The 21,009-nt window shown below is 44.8% G+C and overlaps 1 protein-coding gene and 1 long non-coding RNA gene across 5 annotated transcripts in view; one reads left to right on the top strand and one right to left on the bottom strand.

The window, feature by feature from the left end:
* Window positions 1–21,009, bottom strand: part of TGFA (transforming growth factor alpha) — a 105,120-nt gene that overhangs the window by 24,168 nt on the left and 59,943 nt on the right. The window lies entirely within an intron of this gene.
* On the top strand, window positions 2,347–9,339 carry LOC125108802 (uncharacterized). Of its 4 annotated transcripts, none has more exons than XR_007130017.1 (5): window positions 2,347–2,415; window positions 2,735–2,803; window positions 4,447–4,580; window positions 5,111–5,368; window positions 7,287–9,339. It is a non-coding gene; the product is annotated as an uncharacterized LOC125108802 (long non-coding RNA). The 4 variants fall into 4 exon arrangements; XR_007130016.1 differs by having other exon boundaries at window positions 4,980–5,368; XR_007130018.1 differs by lacking the exon at window positions 2,735–2,803 and having other exon boundaries at window positions 4,980–5,368.

The following is a 21,009-nucleotide window of genomic DNA, read 5'->3' as shown; positions in this document are numbered from 1 at the left end:
TTAATAATTCTTCAGTGAGCTTTTCCAACACTGTCTCGTTTTGACCCCATTGGGCCTCCTTAAACTGGCTTTTAGACCCTACCCACCCCTCCAACTCCACTTAAGGACATGGGTACCACATCATCTCATTAAATGTCCAGCCACTCTGTGGGGTAAGTATTAGTAGTCCCTGTTTAGTTTAGGTAACCCTGCCAATGGACATACAGTTAGCAAGTCTTAGAAAATACTAGAATTATAAATTTTTCTCCCTTCTTTCTGATTTTAAGAGAATGCAGAGCTGTAGAAAACGTGGATACTATTCGAGTCCACGAAGAACGCTGGGAAGGCGCCCAATCTAAGTCGACAAATCACGGGGCAGAGAGGAAGAATGCTTCACTTGTTAGGCTGCTTCCAGTAATCAGGAAGGGGCGCTCTTAGGAGAAACAAGAGGAAGCACTACTTTATTTCAGGGAGAACCGGGAAACACCACATATGGAACTTATTTCCACAAGGGAGCAGCGGCTGAGAAGCAGGGATGCAGAAGAGATTTCTATACGTCCATGGACGGCATGGACGGTTAACTGAGGAGCAGCTGGAAGTGGGCTGGGGGCTGACTCACCGGATGGTACTGAGCCCTTCACAAGATACACTCCCACCACAGCCCCAGCCTCTCGGCTGTGTGGTGCCCAGGCCCCCAAAGACCAGGGGCTTCCGGCTCAGAGCCAAGTTAAAATGGACTCTTGAATTGTTTTTGTAGCTTTAAACAAGATGGTGTGTGTGTGCGCGTGCGTGCGTGTGTGTGTGTGTGTGTGTGTTTGTGATGGGGGGTCGAATCCCTAAAGGAACATTTAACCTAATTCAATTCCCTCTGATCATGGCTCTCTTCGGGTAAAACCCAAGGGGAGCATCAGATGTGATGGAACTTCTGAATTCATGAAAAGGTGTGAATAAAGAAGCCGGACAACGTATTTTCCACTTTCCCACAAAGATGCTGGGTTTTAAGAACACAATGTGTGTGTGTGTGTGTGTGTGTATGTGTGTGGTGGGAAAATAGATACACATTCAGAGCAAAAGTCATGATGGTATGTGACCCCAGTGGGGTTTATCCTGTTTGTGCTTATTCCGAAGGCCTCACCTTTCCCTAGTCCAACAGGGAGAAGAGAATAGACAACATGAACACAGAAGTACTTCGCTAGGTTCACATCCTACCTAAAGGACCTGGGCTTAGAGCTTTTAACCCAGTGTGGATTTTCTGAGGTTAGACTATGATGATGCTAATGATGGTGATGACTTATTAATACCAGCCACTATTAATGAATTGTCTACCAACAGCAAGTACTATTGCCCAGCACTGTATCCCAGAGAGTTCCATTTAATCCTCACAAAAATCCTGGGCTGTAAGTCATTGCTACCCCAATCTTATCATGAGGAAAATGAAGCCGAGGGGTTCGAGGCTTGTTCAGTGCTGCCAGGTTAGGGAATGGCGGAGTGAATGGCAGAACTCAGCGTTGGCTCTCTCTAAAGCTCTTGCTCTTTCTAATGCACACCACATTGTCACTTCAGAGGGTGTGTGTGTGTGTGTGTAAGAGAGAGAGAAAGAGAGAGACTATGAGTAAGGTGAGGGTTAAGAAATCCTTAAGAGTACCTTCTGCAGTTAAGACAACTCTTCCATTTGAAGAATAAACAAATCAGGAATTACCATGAAACATGCAATCCTTGGGACCATTTTAGAAGTAAAAGAGCTAAGAGTCCCAAGGCAAAATGGTTTTAATTAGCAAAGAGGCTTCAGGAATCTAAAATACAATCTCAGTGTAGTCATGTGAACTACAGGCTAAAACCAGTGTCTGCATCCTCCTCTAGCGATGTCCAGCACACATATTTCAACTTGGCCTCTGACTTGCATTCAGCTCCACCAGTAACACTACCTCCTCCCCCAAAGGGCATGAGGAAGGAAGAGGCATGTGTGAGATGCCCAAGGGGTCCCCACACTGCATTCTAGATCCATATGGGTTAAAAAAAGATGGGACTAGAAGGGGATACATCGGACCCAGAAGATTCTCTCTCCCACTGAGCTCCTCTTCCGCCTTCTGCTTTACGACCCCGTTTCTCCAGCCCCCACCTTGCTCCTTCTCTCCCTACCTTGGCCTTAGTAATTTTAAACAAAAACCAATTAAGAAAATTGCAGGTCCTGGTTTTGCTTTGAAGACTAAAAACCAAACCTCCCCTCTCTCTTACTATTTAATAATTTGATTTCAAAGAGACAGATCATTTTTTTTTTTGTATCTTCAAACCAGAAAGCCCCTTATTCTAATTACATCCTCTTGGGTGTCAACCAGCATCTGAAACTTCATTTCAAATTTCCATTTACAAAGCAAACAGGGATATCTATGTTTGGCTCTCATCAGCCGGCTTTGAAACAAAACGTGAACAGCTCTGGTGAGTTCTGCTGGATGGGGAATTCTGTTTTGGCTTTGTTGAAGGAACAGCCCCGTTGGAGCCCAGGGCTACCTGGCTTTACCATCTGTGTGTGTGTCTCTGTTCTCCTCTTTATTAATATCAAAATTGTTAGGTAAAGTGGTTGGCAAGAAACCCTCAATCCACCCTTAGGAAAAAAATGCTTCCTCTTGTTGAGTCTTTGAACCGTAATCCCTTCAAACCTTCCACACTGAGTACATGTAAGCACTACTGGGATGATTGTCTTTCTAGAACATTCTATTCCCTCAGAACCTTTGATAGATGTCTTTTTCATTTACAGTCTACAGATGTAGTCTGGGCGGATGAAGGATACTCTTCATTTCAAGTGAGGAAATTGAGGCATCCAGAGGTAAAGGCAAAGCTCAACAGCCTTAAAAACACAGATGTGAATTTGTGGCTGGGAATTTGTCCCATGACAAAAATGTGACTCTTCTTTATTTTCTCTGGGTGTTATAGCAATGACTTGTGATTTCTCTTAGATAAAAGCCCTTCAAGATTATATTCCAGGGTGAAGACACCTAGATTTTAAGAGAGGGGTGGGATTTATGGCAATCATTTTTTTCTTTTATAATTTTCCAAATTTTATGAAATAAACATTTGAGTTTGAAAATAAACATTTAAAATCAAAGCCCTGTGGGGCATCTGGGTGGCATAGTCAGTTAAGTGTCTGTCTTCGGCTCAGGTCATGATCCCAGAGTCCTGGAATGGAACCCTGCATTGGGCTCCTTACTCAGTGGGGAGCCTGCTTCTCTCTCTGCCTGCTGCTCCCCCTGCTTGTGCTCTCTCATTCTCTGTCAAATAAGTGAAATCTTAAAAGAAATGAAAACCCTACCCACAACACTATAAAGATAATTAAAATATAAACAACTTATATTTTTTTACTGCTTTGCTCTCAGGGTTTTTTTTTTTTTTTAAGATTTTGAGAGAGTGAGTGAGAGAGAGGGAGAATGCACAAGCGGGGAGGAGTAGTGGGAGGAGGGAGAAGCAGATTCACCACTGAGCAGGGAGCCTGAGGTGGGGCTTGATCCCAGCACTTCAGGATCATGACCTGAGCCAAAGGCAGATGCCCAACCTACTGAGCCCCCCAGATGCCCCCAGGAGTGTTGTTCTATAGGAGAATGGCCTTAAGGAACCTAGATTTGAGGGGAGCCTGGGTGGCTCAGTGGTTTAAGACTCTGCCTTCAGCTCAGGTCATGATCTCAGGATCCTGGGATCGAGCCCCACATCGGGCTTTCTGCTCAGTGGGGAGCCTGCTTTCCCTTCTCTCTCTGCCTGCCTCTCTGCCTACTTGTGATCTCTGTCTGTCAAATAAATAAATAAAATCTTTAAAAAAGAAAAAAAAAAGGAACCTAGATTTGAATCTGAGTAAGATAAATCATGTTACTGTCTCATTTTTTTTAAAGATTTTATTTATTTGCTTGACAGAGATCACAAGTAAGCAGAGAAGCAGGCAGAGACTTAACCCTCTGAGCTACCAAGGTGCCCCACTGTCTCATGTTTTATCATTAAAAGGGGATAACGTGGAAGGAGACACAAAATAAATATTTAGAAAATATGGAGGATACTTAGATGCAGGATGTCTAGTAAAGGTTGAGCTCAGTCTTGGCCTCTAGGCAGAGAAACCTTAAATACCCCTACCATAAACAACAAACCCCCGAAAGAACATGGCCTACGTGATTCCACTACATTTCCAACCCATATACCTCTATCTTTGTTGTTTTTCACTTGAAAGGCCAACGGCAGTGAAACCATTCTATGAAGGAAGCAGGGAATGGAAGAAAGAAAAATATATGGAGTAGAGACACCCATGAATTTTCCCAAAACCATGTTGCTTTCCCTGCTGGGCAGAGACTGCATTTCCCAGGCTCTCTCTTGTAGGCAGGTATGGCCATGTGACCAGATGGTGGCCAAAGTTTGTGAGCAGAAGTGATGTGTGCTCCTCCCAGGTTTGGTCCATAAAAACCTCTGAGATCTCTCTTTTTCTTTCCCTAGCTCATGGTGAAATGGAGAGAGTTCTTCCTAGGGCATGGAGGAGGGAGGAACCACAAGATGGAAATAGCCTGGGACCTTGACTAACGGCATGGAAAGAAGTCTGCAAGGCGGGGAACACCTGCACAGACTTTGACGTAAGGGGGAAAGAAACAGCACTCAGGGCTTATCTGTTATAGCAGGAGCAGTATTCTCACGCCCAGCCTGAAGCTTGCATAGGGTCTGGGGGGTTTCTGATGAGGGAGAAATCCTCTTAATAAATCATATCCTGGGGCGCCTGGGTGGCTCAGTGGGTTAAAGCCTCTGCCTTCGGCTCAGGTCATGATCCCAGGGTCCTGGGATCGAGCCCCATATCGGGCTCTCTGCTTGGCGGGGGGCCTGCTTCCTCCTCTCTCTCTCTGCCTGCCTCTCTGCCTACTTGTGATCTCTCTCTCTGTCAAATAAACAAATAAAATCTTTAAAAAAAATCATATCCTTTCTCCCTTTCTCCCATTGCTCCCTTCTGGGAACCTCACTCAAATATCAACATGTCTTAGACTCAGAATCTGAAGTCAGTCTGGCCCTGCTTGGAAGCCTCCACTTGGCATTGCTTGCTCCTCAGCTGAATGTATGTCCTGTCCATTCTCCAGCCTAGAGGGGTCAGGACGACTCTCGCAAACCTCCACAGGTGGTGATGGTCTTTTGGGGACCAGGAGTGACCCATTCTGGCTCTGGATGTTTATGAGATCAGCATTTTTAACTGAACAAAGCATGGATGGAGCAAAGGTTGCATCTTAAGTCTGAGACCACCACAAAATAGAAGGCAGGGATGCCACAGTCAACATCAGGCAGGACCCAGCTGTTTGGACTGAAATGACACAGCTGATGTCAATTTCCTGGGATATCAAAGTGCTTTAGATGAAAATCACCATGGCAGGCTAGCACCGTAAGTACTACAACTTCAGTCTTTGTCAGACAGAAGGTGAATGTCCTCCAATTTCTCCAAATTGCCATATCATGCAAAATCTTAAATCAATACAACTGGAAAAAAATACATGACCACCTGACCCAGAATATCTTGATAAAATCTCATCATCACTGGGGGCTTTTTATCCACCCTTTAGTGTTACTGGCATTGTGTCCTATATAAAACAACTTAAAAAATTATTTATTTGTTAGAGAGAGAGCATGCAAGCACAGGCGGACAGAGTGGTAGACAGAGGGAGAAGCAGGCTCCCTGCCGAGCAAAGAGCCCGATGTGGGACTTGATCCTAGGATGCTGGGATCCTGACCTGAGCCAAAGGCAGCCGCTTAACCAACTGAGCCACCCAGGCATCCCTGAAACAACTTTTATAACAACCCCACCAAGAGTTTTTATAGGTTATTTAAAAAGTAATACAAGTTCATTGTAGACATTTTAGAAAACACAAAAATCCTAAGAAAATTACTTGCTGTCTTATCACAGAGGAATAACCACTATTTTTATGTAACATTTTACAAGTGATTATTTCTAGTAATTTTCCTTGTTTTGTCCTTTGCATATGGGACTGTTTCTTTGACTTCTTTTCTCTTGTAATGATTTAGAATAGATGTATTCTCTTCTCAATCTACTGATGATGGTCCTTACATTTAAAAATTTTTAACTTATTTACTCTAATTATTAATTTAAGGGTGAAATCTGATGTTTCATTACCTAAGACATTCAGTGTACTTTTCCTACCTCCTTCCTCTTGTCCCCAGTTGCCAATTATTATAACTTGATTTTATATCCCTATATATATATTTTTTAAAGATTTATTTATTTGACAGACAGAGATCACAAGTAGGCAGAGAGGCAGGCAGAGAGAGAGGGGGAAGCAGGCTCCCTGCTGAGCAGAGAGCCCGATGTGGGGCTCAATCCCAGGACCCTGGATCCCAGGATCATGACCTGAGCCGAAGGCAGAGGCTTTAACCCACTGAGCCACCCAGGTGCCCCTTTATATCCCTATATTATTTTTATATGTAACTTCTACTTTAATAGTTAATTTTGCATTTGGTATAACTATCTTGACAAGTTACTTGGATGCACATTATCACTTGTTTTTCTGTCTTTTCCATTTTGGGGCTTTTTATCTTGATATAGCTGTTTATCTAGCCAGAGAGGATCTTCAAACACTTTTTGAGGTGGCCACCGAGGGGTGTGTCCACATGATGAAATACGATGTGTCTAAGAACCTTTTTCTGTGTTCTCATACAGGCTTGCGGCTTTGCAAATGAATGGCAACTTGAGTCACAAAATGTAGACTTCATAAGTCTCCTACCATTTCATTGTTTTAGTAATGAAAATTGTTAAATTACATTGAACGTTAATAGTTTTGACATTAAGAACAAGTCTTTTTTGGCTTAAGAAAGTTCTCTTTAGTTATTCCTTTGATGATTATGTCAACCCTAGTTTGCTTTCTTTTCTTCTTTTGGAATTGTTATTCTCTTAGATTGTGCCAACTTTAGTCTTAGAGACACAAATTAGAGATTACCCGACATCTTCTCCCATCTGTTAGGAGTGCAGAAGTCACTGGAACTCAAGAAGGTTTTTCTCATATAATGAATCTTTTCATGGGGCTGGTAGTTTCTTTCACTGTCATCTCTACAGATACAAATCTACACTGTTGAGTATGATCAGGAGTTAAGGTTGGTTGCATCAAAGACTATGTGGTCCTGCTCAATGTTTTAGGTCCAAATAAAGGTGGAAAAAGGGAAGTTGAAATGTATTTGCTTCAAAGTTCTGAGGGGTCTGTTGGGTAGAAGCAGGAGACCGAGCAAGCACAACAGGGGCTTTCATCTTTGGGCAAGAAGGATTCTTACTGTTTTCTTCCCTTGTTTGCCAGGCATCCAAGCCAGACCAGAAACGCGAGCTGACTGAGTTCATCACGCGCTGCGGCCCTGACTGGTGTCCTTTCTTGAGGCATCAGTAAGATCCAGGCTGACCTCCCCCAACCCCACGGCCATACAGCCTGCCCTTATCCCCAGGCCTTGGCCTTCCAAGGTTGGGCTGTTGTGTGATTTTGCTCATGACAGTTCCCTCACCTCCTGGAAGAGTGGGTGTTGCATTGGGGCAGAACGGGGCCCATCTGTACATCCGGTGACAGAAGTTCTTCAGAGCTTCTAGTACTGATAGTTTCATGTTCCAGTGATCACTCACTTCAATATAACAGTACCTCGCCACCCTTACCAAAAAAGTTCAAAAGTTTCTTAAAAAGTTTCTCCTGGGGGCTATTTAAAAAATGAGCGCATTGTCCGTTCTCCCTATGGGAATCCCCAGCAAAGTGGCAGCAGGAACTGTCGCATGCTCAAAGAGTAGACTGGTTTCTCCTGCTGGATGCCCGAGCCTTACCTGGCCGGTATCCCTCAGAGCAGCATCCCAATCCCTCTCTTCAAGGTCTGCCAGATTCCCAGTGAGAAAAACTCCGTGCCAATGTTCCTGCCCCTTCTGTAATCTAAAGTCTTGGCCTCATAAAAAGTTGGGAATTCCTGGTTTAAACCCCACAGGCTAAGTATAAACCAACCATGTTTGCACTTTGTTCCTAAAAGAAGAAACACTCGATGATTCCAGAAACACCAAGGTCATTTTCTCAATAGTTTCTCCAAGCCATACTGGTTCGGGAACAAAGACCTTATACTTCAACAAAACGTTTCTTTTCCATCAAAAGTAAAAGAATATGAGTAAGCCCTAAAGATATCTCTGCCTGTTGGTTTGAATTCTGTCCTTGGGAGCCATACTGAGTAAGTATCCCTCCTCTAAACAACAGGTCTTTCATTTATCAACATTTAGCCACCAAATCTGAGTCTTTGTGGTGCTCAACTCCCTGTGACGGCCAGCCTCCCAGATGGCTGCTGGGATCCCCAACTCCTGGTATCCATGGCCTTGTGATGTCCCCTCCCACACTGTCTCGGGGTGTGTGACTTCAGAGGTTAGGTCACAAAAGGTACTGTAACTTCTTTCTCGCACATGCTCACTCACTTGTCTTCTCTCTCCTGGCTTGCTCTGGGGGAAGCTGGTTGCCAGGTCATCAGGACGCTCAAAGAAGGTCCCTGTGGCAAGAAAATGAGGCCTCCTGCCAAAAGTTACGTGGATGAGCTATTATCTGGCTTTCAGTCAAGCTTCCAGATGACAGCGAAGCCCCAGTGTTAGGAAAGACCCTGAATCAGAACCTCCAGCTAAGCTGTTTCTGAATTCCTGATTCTCAGAACCTGTGTGTGATACAGGTTTATCGATACAGGCTGCTAAATTTTGGAGTAATTTGTTATACACCAATAGATTAATGTACACTCTATGTTCCTATAGCTTCTCTTCAGGCGAAAAAATCTGTAAACACTTTACCTCAGAATGGATTCTGACTTTTGGTACCCATCTTAAAATAGTCCACTACAGAGTAATCATGACGATAATAACACCAATAACAAAAACATTTACCAAATGCTTTAGGGGTTGGCCTCTGTGCTAAGAGTTTTACATGGACCATTTAGATTCATTCTTAGAAGAACTCTGTGACTTATAGTCCTATTATTCTACCCATTTTATAGGTGGGGAATACAGGTATAGAGAAATGTAGGGCCTTGTCCAAAGGCATGGAGCTCCAAGACGCTGAGAGGAAATCTAAAAACAGGCAGAGTGACCCCAGAGCCCATGCTCTACAGCTCTGGGCTATGGGGAACAGAGTACAGTAGGAATACCATATCCCATGACCTCCTTTCTATACTAACATAACTTAATTCTCCATCAATTTTGCCAGCAGCCCTGGAATGCTATCAGGTTATATAAACTTGTGGTCAACTAAGGCCTCTAGCTTTTTTTCCACAGAATCTGCTGTCAAACTTGGCCTCCTATCCCTCCTAATTAAATAACTCTTTTTACCCCCAATTAAATCATTCTCAACCTAATAGTGTTAAACGTGTCACTGTTCAATTTCACGTGGTTGACTGGCTTTGATCCAACATTCTAGCAAAATACTTTTTCCTCCTTTGTTTTTTATTCTATCATACAACGCCAGCTAACCTTGTGGGCTACCCATCATTTCTAAATGTGATAAATTTGCCTTAAATTCTCACCAGGAGTGGGAGATGAATCCTGTTGACTCACCCAAGACATCCCAGATCATTATGAGTATATCAGGGAACATTTTCTGGGGCTGTTCTGGCTCAAAACTTCCTACCCTTCCTAAAAGCTCCAGAGTGAACCCAGGTATGATATACCTGGGGATCCACTCACGTAACGAGGTCCCTGTCATTGTTCCACCTCGCTGACAAGCCACCCTTCTGACTCCCACTTCTCCATTCTGTCCTACTGAATACTTTGATCTTGTCATGTGCCTTGCTGAAATCAGATTGTATTTTCTTGACAGCATGACCTCAGCAGCAGCATTTCGTTTTTCAGTCCTATGATGCTTGAAAAGAAAGTTGGTTAGGCTGCTCTGCTTTTTGGTGGGTTCATTCAGGAGCCCAAGTATTCATTCTCTGTCTGCTGGAATAATTTGGTCTAGAGTTTTCTTCCAGGAATCATCAAGTTTTATCATCTATAGTCGAAAGACTATTCAGGTGTTTTCACTTAATGTCAGAAACCTATTTGCCTTTTTCTAAGTTCTGAGCAGTTTTCACAGTTGCTACCATCTCTTAAAAATCACCATCAGGGCTGGTATGATCTTTGCTACAACTTTCCTCAGTATACTGAGGGGTACTTCATCTGTACCTTGAAAATTTATTCATTTATAGCATTAGGTGGTCTTTTACCAAGATCCTTGCTCATTCTTTTTTTTTCCTCTTTACTTTCATCTTCTCTAGTTTAAAGATCCTTCTCCTTGACAGAAAAGATGAAAACAAATTATAGTTAGCAGTAGTCTTTTCCTGGTTTTGCACTAACCTTATGCTACCCGTCCCAAAGAACAGACTTATTCCTCCCTTTTTTGCCTGTCAGTATCCAAAGAGAACTTTAAAATACCCTTATTTGTGTGTGGCCAACAGCCGGGCGTGCAATCCTCAGGTTCTTTTCCCCTTCAGTTCCCCTGACATTCTCATAAACACCTGCCCGCACCCACAGTAACACCTGCCACCCAGGAAGCACCAACATCCTCGTTCACTCAACAAAGTGTCATTCAGTCCCCGTTCTTTGTCATACCTCTTGGGACATGTCTTTCTTCTGATCTTCTCTGCACAGCTTATTAAGTGGTGCACCAGAGGACTACATCAGAGAACCCCAGATGCACATGGGTCTTTAAATGTGGACTCCTTGACTTTCTCATGCACCCTCTGACTATAAACTTGGAACCATTACAAACCTTCCAAAACTCTCCAGGCCATATTCCTTTTTAGAATTCTAAACATGGGGTTGCATCTGGCTTTTTTCTGAAGTTTTGTAGACTCTGCTATCCTGAAGTTGAACTATGCCCAGGGTTTCCTTCTTTCGTGGTTACAAACTTTAACAGGACATGGACATCAACCTGCTATCCTTTCTGGCCAAGATGCATTCAAATTCAAAGAAGCAGGTATCCCTATTGTCTTCTCTGTATTTCGAGTAACACCACAACCAACAGGCATGTAAAGAATTTTTCAGGTGTTCGATTTGTGGCACACTGAAATTTCCAGAAAATGTACCAATCTGCAGTTTGTTGTCAAACCACATTCTCTCCTTATGACTATTTTGGAATCAGCATCCAGCCAGTATTAATTACTTGGATAAATCATCCACAGAATTGATACATGATGATACTACTTTTGATTTCCCTCCTTTTAATCTTGACGGATTAATCTTGACTCAAACATACATGTCTCTGTTGAGTGTGTGCCCAACAGTTTGGGGCTGCCTGACAAATATTTTCCTACTTCCTAATGGCACAGATTTTCTTTGGGGGAATTATCTCTTCCATCATGGCTTTATACAGGTTTAAGGCTGCAATTGGATGACCTACCCTCCCTTATGTGGTCTCTCTCTAGAATTTGAATCTTGAGGAGACAAAGAGATTAACGCAAGTGGAGTTCGTGCATGTAGCTGTGGTGTGCTGAGCCCCACCTTTGTTTGGAGATAGGTTCTATAGTTCCCAGTTCCTGGCCCTCTGGAGCCACCTTGGTTTTGTGCATTTCTAATTATGATTCTCCAGCTTTTTTCTGATTTTTGTGGGTTTCCAACAGCCTTCCAACAAGGTTGTTTTTATTCAAGTTAGACCTGATTGCAGCAACTGAAGAACCCCAGTTGGTATGCTCCAGAACCAGGCACAGTCTTCCAAATGATTGATTCCACTGTTCCTTTCCCACCAAGTCTCTGACCTATAGGATCTTGGAATCACCTCCTCAACTCACTGGAGTCATCCACTGATTTTCATTTTCTTTTTTTTTTTTTTTTTAAGATTTTATTTATTTATTTATTTATTTATTTGACTGACAGAGACCACAAGTAGGCAGAGAGGCAGGCAGAGACACAGAGGAGGAAGCAGGCTCCCTGCCGGGCAGAGAGCCCAATGTGGGGCTCGATCCCAGGACCCTGAGATCATGACCTGAGCAGAAGGCAGAGGCTTAACCCACTGAGCCACCCAGGTGCCCCTGATTTTCATTTTCAAAAAACATTTCCCCAAGAAGCCCACAAGACATAGGGGGATTAAAATTTCAAGTTTAATCTATCAGCTGCCTCCAAAGTGAGCTTGAAGTCTACAGTTTCCAGAAATCTTAAGTACTGTTTATGGTAATGCTGTGTTCTACATCACTACTGTTCTTTTTTAACTCAGGGTCTCCCGAAGCTGATAAACATAACTTCATGAGCCCCTTTAATGTCTTGTGAAATTTAAAAGTAGATTCCATATTGTGTCTGAAAATTGACAATCAATTCAAAGGGCTGAGTGTGACTTAATTTTCAAACTACACCAGCTACCCCCACTCCCCCATAGCATCTGGTTTTACAGTTTTGGGTCTTTCTCTCTCCTCCGATTTTTCTGTTTAGGGACATACAGATCAGGTGGGGTGGCTCTTTGGCCAAACATGTATTTTTTCCCTGTCTTTACGTGCTATAGTCCATCTCCTCATGGAACCTTTATAGGCTATGGTCATAGTTCTATACAATGTTTATATCAGCAGCAGGACCACTTTGGTGGCTGTGTTGGCCTTTCCACATCATGTGTCAGATGGTCAAGAAAAACCAGATACCTGCTAATTAGCTGCATCAGGGCCAACACCACACCCTTTAATAGGAAATCACAATTCCCAACCATATTGTCTCCTCGTGGAATTGAGGACTCTTTGGATCTTCGACTCTCCCACGTCTTGAGGTGATGGTATTTGAAAGGCAGAAGCTCACAGAGCAAGTCTCTTAATTCATGCGTCCTGAATATATTTTTCCTAGCCTGCCAAGTCAGTAGGCCATTGCTTTCTACTGCCCACTGAAGTGGATCTTTTCTGCATGTGCCCAACCTGTGAGATATTTCATCAAAATGAGCAAAGTCTATATTTTGCCTCCAGACAACATAGCAAAAATGCCCTCTGTAGACCTAGATGGTAAAACAATGAACATACACATCTACTCCACACCAATCCTTATGAAAAGGACCCAGGGAACAAGGGCACGATATGTCACCTCCTTTGACCTTTGTTTGGGTACCTCCCTCTAGGGTGCATTCTTCCCATATCAGACCCCAATCACAAGCACCTCAGTGGTCTCTCAAAAACATCTGTAAATCCCACCTGGATTTTTTTTTTTTTAAGATTTTATTTATTTGACAGAGAGAGACACAGTGAGAGAGGGAACACAAGCAGGGGGAGTGGGAGAGGGAGAAGCAAGTTGCCCGATGTGGGGCTCAATCCCAGGACCCTGGGATCATGACCTGAGCCAAGGGCAGATGCTTCATGACTGAGCCACCCAGGCGCCCCTCACACCTAGATTCTTATTGCAGCTCCTTTCCCCTCCTTGTTTTAGTACTTTTGAAATTGACAAAGCCACGTGTGTTCACGGTAGAAAACTTGAGACAGCTGCAAAGCACAAAGAAAGATAAAACCTACGTCAGCTGTAAGCCCATTTCACATAGATAATCACTATTAGTACTTTGAAGGATAACCTTTGTCTTTTCTTTATTCTGTGTTCTCACTCTGTCCCCAAGAGGGAATAAAATGGTGCTACCATTAACATTTCCCTAACTCAGGAAAGTATTCTGGTGCCCACTGCCAGGTAACCTTCAATGGCTGAAGTTTTCCACTGATCCATTTTCTTCAGCCACTCTCTTCTCACTGGACGCTGTGATAGCTTCCCAATGTCTCAGTTTTATAGATAATGCAGAACTGAATATCCTTCTACATAGATATTTGTTCATGTACATCTGTGATGGTTTTCTAGGGTACAGAATTGGCGTGACAAAGGAATATTTATTTCTAAGACTTCTCAGAATGTCAAGCTGCATTCCAGGACATTTTTAACAACTTATACTCCCCTTAGGGGGAGACGAATGGTTCTTCGTACCCTTCCCAACACTAGATACTATCTTCCATTTCCCTCTTGACCGAGGTCATGCAGGAGATGGGAGTCTCATATTGCATTTTCTTGATTACCTATGATGCCCATTGTTTTTTCATATGATTATTGGCATTTGTATTTCAACTCCAGTTAATTAGTTGTTTATACCTTTTGCTCATTTTCCTACTGATACGTCCTCTCCTGTTTATTTGTAAGAGGTCTTTAAAATAATAACTTGGTGTCCTGTTATAGATACTGCAAATAACTTGTGGTTGTGTCTTCATTTTATTTATGCAGAAGTCACCTTGCGTTATGACTAGAGGCCCTCCCTTAAGATTACAAAGATATTTATCTACTCTTCTATTTTATTGTTTACATTTATTCTAAACCATCTATAATTTTAGTGTATAGTGTATACTTTATTATTTTCTGAATATCCAACTAATTTTCCCAATACCACTTATACATTTCCTCACTTCCCTACTGATCTGAAATGTTATCTTAATCATACACCAAGTACTCCTTTTGTGGTCTATTTGGTTCCAGTGAGATTCTGGCTATTTCTGCATGGGGACCAAACTGTTTTCTTTATTGTGATGTTGTAACATGGTTGACTAGCTGGCGGTACAAATTTGTCATTCGTCTCTGCCCCAGCCCTCATTTTTTAAAAACAGATAATCCCGGGTTTACTTTTTTCCTGATGAAATTTGGATCATTTAAAAGTCCCCTCTCCCATAGCCAAATCTTTTGGAGACAGACATTTTAAATGGGCTTAGAGATGACTGGTTCATACAAACAGGAAGATTTCTTAATCACAAATGCTAGCCTTGTCCGTTTACTCAAATCTCCTTTGTGCATCCTGCGGGAAGGTTCCATGGAGCTCCAGCACACAATCCACAAAATTTCTATGTAATACCCTCAGCTTAGCGCTAAGTGTCCCTGAAAGGATCTGCTAAGGCCCCCAGCCACCCTGCCTACTGCCATCGTTGTGTGCACTGGCTGCTGTAAGACAGACAATGCAAAACACTCCACATCGGCAGCCTGAGCCCCAGAGGTGGCTAGGACACCCACTCCGAGGGACTTTGGCCCAATCGTTCCCTTCCCTAAGTCTCAGTTTCCTCCTCTGTGAAATGGGTTTCCCTGTATAGGCAAGGTTCCCTTCGTGTTAAAGTTATGATTCCACCAAAAGTGAGATTGTGGATGGGAGAACCTTTGGAAGAGGATGGAGTCTCTTAGAAATTAAAACAGGATGGCTGTTATTAGTGGTATGCTTAGAGGCACACCAAGAATAGAGGGGTATTTGTTTGCAGCTAGTTTAATCTGAGAAAGCTTGCTGGAGGAGATGAGCTTAGATGGGGGAGCTTGCGAGGCACAGCAGATACAGGAAGCAGGAAGCCGGAGCCCTGATGCGAAGCGCATGTGCGCAGGTCCAGGACGAAGGCAGTAGGAGTTGGGGGGGTGGGTAGGGGGTAGGGTGAGGCAGATTAGATCGAACACACGGGAGAGAGGGACCACGGCAGACTCCTGACCAGAGAGGAACAATGGAGGGGGACAGAGTTCGAGCCAGTGTTCGTCAGTCTGTTTCTCTGAGCTCAGTCTTGGGAGGCAGCTCCACCGCATCTGCCCACTCCCCACAGAAAGTGCCCAGTGCAGAAAGTGCAGCCCAGTCCTGACATTTCCTTGGTCCAAAGATGGTCACAGAATCCAGGTACATTAACTTAGGGGTCTCGGCCTTGAATCTGACCTTTGCAGGAGTTGAGAGAGCCTGGGGAGACAGAGCAAGATGGGCTTTCCTGGCCCAGGAGACAGGACGGGGCACAGAGACCTGTCGTGGATTGCCTGGACTGGGAGGCTCGGGCAGGAGCAGCCCCTTTATCCCACCCCCAGACCCATGCGTGCAGAGCTGGCCTGGAGTGGCCGGGCTGTCAGCCCTCGGGGCACAAGCGCCACGGTGCTCCGCACTGCCCGCCTCCCTTGGCAGATGAGCGCCTTCTCCCACCAGCTGTGGGACAGGTGGGCGTTGGAATGCTGCTCCCAGGCACCCTGGCCTCGCTCAACCTGGCGTTTCACACACCCATTCCTTAACCTCATTCTCTGCCATTTCATTCCTCTTCCCACGCAGTGTTTACTAAAATCTCAGCTCCCCACGAGACGAAGCCCAGGACCAGGGCTCCCTGGGCTGCCCGGGGAATGTTCCCACAACTGGGCGAGCCGCCAGAGCAGAGAACATAGGTTGCCACCCTGGAGCCTGCAGCACCCGGCCACCCAGTCCAGGGTGAGGGACCCCACTCATCATCTTGAGGATGGCTGATGTCCTCTAGCACAAGAAAAGCATCAGGCCATGTCTGAGGAAGAGGGGCTTCTCCTTTGGGGTTTGCAAATAACCAAAAAGGGCAGGGGGGAAAACTTGCAGGAAAAGGAAGAGAAAGAACTTGGGTGGCTTTGCTGTTTGTTTACAAAGCAGGAGTGAGCAGTCAAGGGACAAGTGAGAACCCGTGCAGCCTTTTATAATCACTGTGTCTACAATCTGGTGTCTAGCTGCAAGCTCTACAGTGTAGGACCTTGCTGCTCAGTGTGGCCCACGCACCAGCAGTGTTGGCCCTGCCCGAGGAACTTGTTAGAAATGCAGAATCTCAGGCCCCACCCCAGAACTGCTGAATCAGAATCTGCATTTTAACCAGACCGCCCCCCACTCCCCCTTTCTCAATCTTGGCTACACATGGGAACCACCTTGGAAAAGTACCCATGTTTAGATCCACCCCCAGAGATTACAATTTAATTATTCTGGGGTACAGCTGAAACAATGGGATTTTTACAAGACTCCCCAGGTGACTCGAATATGCAGCAAAATTTGAGAACCCCTGGTCTGGTACACATATAAACAGATTCAAAGAAAAAAATTAAGAAATTCCTCCTTGGACTATGAGATGGAAATCCACAGAAAGCTTTGCAAACAACTAAGGAAATTCATTGAGAAAAAACTGAACACGTCACCACTGATTTGATGTGTCTCTACCACACAGCACAGGTAAATGTCTTTAAGAAGAGAAGTAAAACAAGATTGAATCATACTCCAGTGAATTTGAAAGATAGCACTTCCTCTCTCTTATCTTCTTCCCATCTTGTGACTAATTAAAAAAAAAACCCACAACACCAGCAACTCCTCATATGACACATTCAAACCATGGCAAGCGGGGGGGGGGGATATTTCTGTGCTTTACTCTTCCTGGAATGATGTGATTTCTGCATTGCACATTTCAGGTCTGATAATGCGCTTTGCTTTAGGGTTACATAAGTACAGTGGAAGTTCTTGTGTTCCTCGCAGAATACAGAGTTTCCTTTTACTCACATACTCCTTTAATGTAGTTGGACATCAATCTTTCTAGCCTAAAAAGGAGGTTTTATTTCACTGCCAGGGGACAGGACTTCCAAAAAACACAAATGTCTTTCAGCATCATGTTGAGTAAATAATCAAGGGGGTATGAATCGGTCTCTCACTGACTTCCTGCCTTATTTTGCTTTAAACTCATGGGTGAGCTATGAAAAGACATCTGCCCTAACGTTCCAGCCACGAGGCAGGACGTCGGCCCCGAAGCCAAGCAGAGGTTTCTGGGCCTCCCTGCATGTCGCATGATGATCTGGTGACGGAGCAAGCCCACGGGACCATGTGCAGACGCGTCCTCGTACCAGTGAGCGCCTTCCTTTCAACTGAGTTGTTCATTAAAGTCACTTGAGAAAATATCAAGGGACTCTTGGCTTGGGTCTCCTCAGTCATGTCAGGTTTTACGTGTGACCCGACTATATGCAGTGGAGCCCGGCATCGGGAAAACTGTCATTATTTAGTATTCCCAGCCCAGGAGCATTGCAGAGTTCATAGGTCCATCCACCCACCCACCCACCCACCCACCCAGCTTTCACTGAACTCCTACAGGAGGCGCTGTTCACTCCCACGGCCCCGCCGCAAACTCAGGAGGTTCTCTGAGAGCCGGGCTGAGGGCCAGGACCTGGGCTGCGGCATGGTGCTTCTCGTGGGCTGTTGGGCTCCCAGGGGTGTGGTGTCAGGAATGGCGTTGGAATGGAGTCGCCCAGGACAGCCCCACGTTGAGGGAGGCAATGGTGAGGTGTCAGGAGGTGGGCCAGGCCCAGTGCCTTTCAGTTCCATAGGCTGCAGGGGACAACAATCATACAGATTCAAACCAAACCTTCCAGCTTGGCATGATCCAGAAGTCACACCACCCCACATGTGCAAAGGAGCTCCGCTCTGCCCCAGGGCCCTCCACCAAAGCCCACCTATGCTCCCATGCATCTCCCTGGATTCTGAACTGGTCTATGTGAACATGTGGCTTTTAAGACATTAATTCTCTTTATCTCCATGAAAATTCAGGGGGAACACAAGTGTATGCTGTGGAAAGTCTCCCTGTCACCCTGTCCCCTGCCAGCCCGGCCTTTCTGGAAATAGCAGCATAACAGGGTCTTGTGCACAAGACTGCTGGCGTCACCTTCCTTCTCGGAAGGGCTCTGCTCTGATGAGTGAATGTCTCTCTCTCCTGTCCTCTGACCCCCCTAAGGGAAGTCTCTCATACAGCTTCCCTGCCATGTGGCGAATACCATGACTCTGTCGGGTTCCCACCCTCATCCCTTGGGAACTCCCGGGGCACCAGTCCACATGGTGTGGGTTAAGAGTTCGCAAAGCTCGGGAAATGAGTTGCACAAAGGTACATCTCCAGTGTCTTACAAGTGAGACCTGCCACTCTACACTTTTCTTGTCACTAGATGTTAACCGAGTGGGTTCTATCACCTGTGTAAGAAAACTCACTGTAAAAGAGAAAAACCATGATATCAAGAAGAACAGAGATACAAAGAAAGATTAAAGGAAAGGAGGGAAGACTTGTCGATAGAATCTTGGCCTCAACACAGTAAAGGATTGAGAAGGGGAACAAGAGCCATAGAGTATGTCTCATACTGACCAGAGCCTTCCACAGCCTACCATGGCCCTGGCAGGTACTCAGACGTGCCCGTCCTTCTCCACACCTGGCCAAGGTGGGGCCCAGTGGAGAGGATTCTGGAGTAGGAGTTAATGAGTTCTGTCTTTGGTCCTGGTCAGTGGAGCATGGCCCTGGGATCTTCTCATCTGGCTTGTGCATCTCTTGGGGTCAGGTACGGACAAGATGAGTAGCTGCTGGTGACAGCCATCAACCCCTATCTCTCACCACTACCGACAAGCAGGTATTACCTTTCCTGTCTTACAGACAAGGAGACAGGCTCAAGAGGTTAAGTGATTAGCCCAAGGTCACGCTGCTGGTTGGTAACAGAGCCATGGACCCAAGCCTGTCTGGTTAATCAAGTCGGGGATTCCCACCCCCAATTTTTCACTGTGCTAGGCTGACTTGTTCACGTTGATGTTCCTTGATATCCTTTTTGATTACTGAACTGCATCTGTGTGAAGAAGGGGTTTTCCATATTCCCATGTTTCACTTCAAAACCCCAGTTCCATTTCACAACCTTGCTACACGTTGGGATAACAAGTTATAACTACGACCCCCCTCCTGCGTGTTTCTCAATCACCAACCGTGCTTCAAGTGTGCGCCGCAACACAATGGTGCCTTTCATGTCATTCCCCAATAGAAACAGCTTTACTTTCAGTGTGAATGCTGAATTCTACAGTTTGTTCCCAATGGTGATACGATTAATTCATTCTTATTTTTAAACGTAGTCCTGATCCCTTGTCGGCACAAACACCAGTTTGAAAAGGGCATGTAGAGATTTACCTTTCATATATTCCAACTCAAACAGTAATGGGTGCTGATTATGGTTCCTGTGCTAATGAGGAAAGAATATATGTAAGAAAACCCCCAAATGCCCACATACCAAATAATTAAACATACATACACTCTGTGGTATCAAGTGATAATTCTCACCGCTAACGTTTCCAAGTTTTTTCCGGCAGCGCTAAATGGGCACCTTCCGTGGGCTAGAAGGCAGATGGTGCGTGAGCAGAGAAGACTGAACCAGGCCCACTCCTTCTCCTGGGAGGCTCTTGTGGGTCTTCTGGGCAAGGGATGGACACCTGGCCCGTTCTAATACGGGGCCCTGCTGTGCCACTATCCCCTCAAATTTCTCATTCTCTGTGTGTAAAACTTTGCAACCATTTGGAGGGGTCTGAGTAGGAGGGATCTTCCAGAAGATCCTTCAGGAGGGTCTCGGATCATCGTGGGAGACCCTGTGAGGCCTGTGTGCTAAATGTCAGGTTCACTTTGCTATGCTTTTGTGTGGATCTAAGGACTTCTAACCTGTGTGTGTGTCCTCCACGGCTCACTGCAATATTCCAGGATCCTCCACACAAGAACATGCCACACACCCAGGCGCACACCCCAAAAAGGAAAATGCTAACAACAGTGTTGTCAGCTTCCAAAACAAATAAACTAAAACCTACTCACCAGCCACAGCCATACTTATCAGTGTCATAACAGCCATGTAGCTAATGGTGATAAACAAATGCTCAAGGAGGAACGGCACTTTGCAGCAAGAAACCAACTTCTGGGATGAAGAAAACGAGATCAAGAGAGGCTGTGACTCAAATCCAGGTCTTGGAACTTCTCACCAGGGACCAACTGATGTATAACTCTAGCTCAAGTATAAATTTGATCTTTCCATCTTTTCTAAATGTATGAGTTTTCCCTTGTTGCTGTAACAAAGTACCACAAATTAAGCAACTTAAAAAGAACACAAACATACCTTTTTACAGTTTTGGAGGGCAGGAGTCTGAATGGGCCAAAATCAAGGTGTCATCAAGGGCTGATTCTGTCTACAGATTTCTGGGGAGAATGCGTTTCCTTGCCTTTTCCTGCTTCTAGGGTTAGCCAGAGTTCTTTGACTCTGATTTCCGATTTCCATTTCTGTATCTTCCTTCCCACTCTGATTCAGATCTTTCTCCTCCTCTCTTTTAAGGGCCCTTTGATTACAATAGATTTACCTGGATAATCTGGGATAACCTCTCCATTTCGAAGTCTTTTACCCTAATCAATCTGCAAAGTAACTTTTGTCATGTAAAGTAAAGTAATGGTCACAAATTCTGGGGCTCAGGATGTGGACATCTTTGGGGGATTGTTATTCCTTCTACCACACCA

This window comes from Lutra lutra, chromosome 9 (genome assembly GCF_902655055.1).
Source record: "Lutra lutra chromosome 9, mLutLut1.2, whole genome shotgun sequence".
Lineage (NCBI taxonomy): Eukaryota > Metazoa > Chordata > Mammalia > Carnivora > Mustelidae > Lutra > Lutra lutra.
This window is presented reverse-complemented; position numbering and strand designations above follow the sequence as displayed.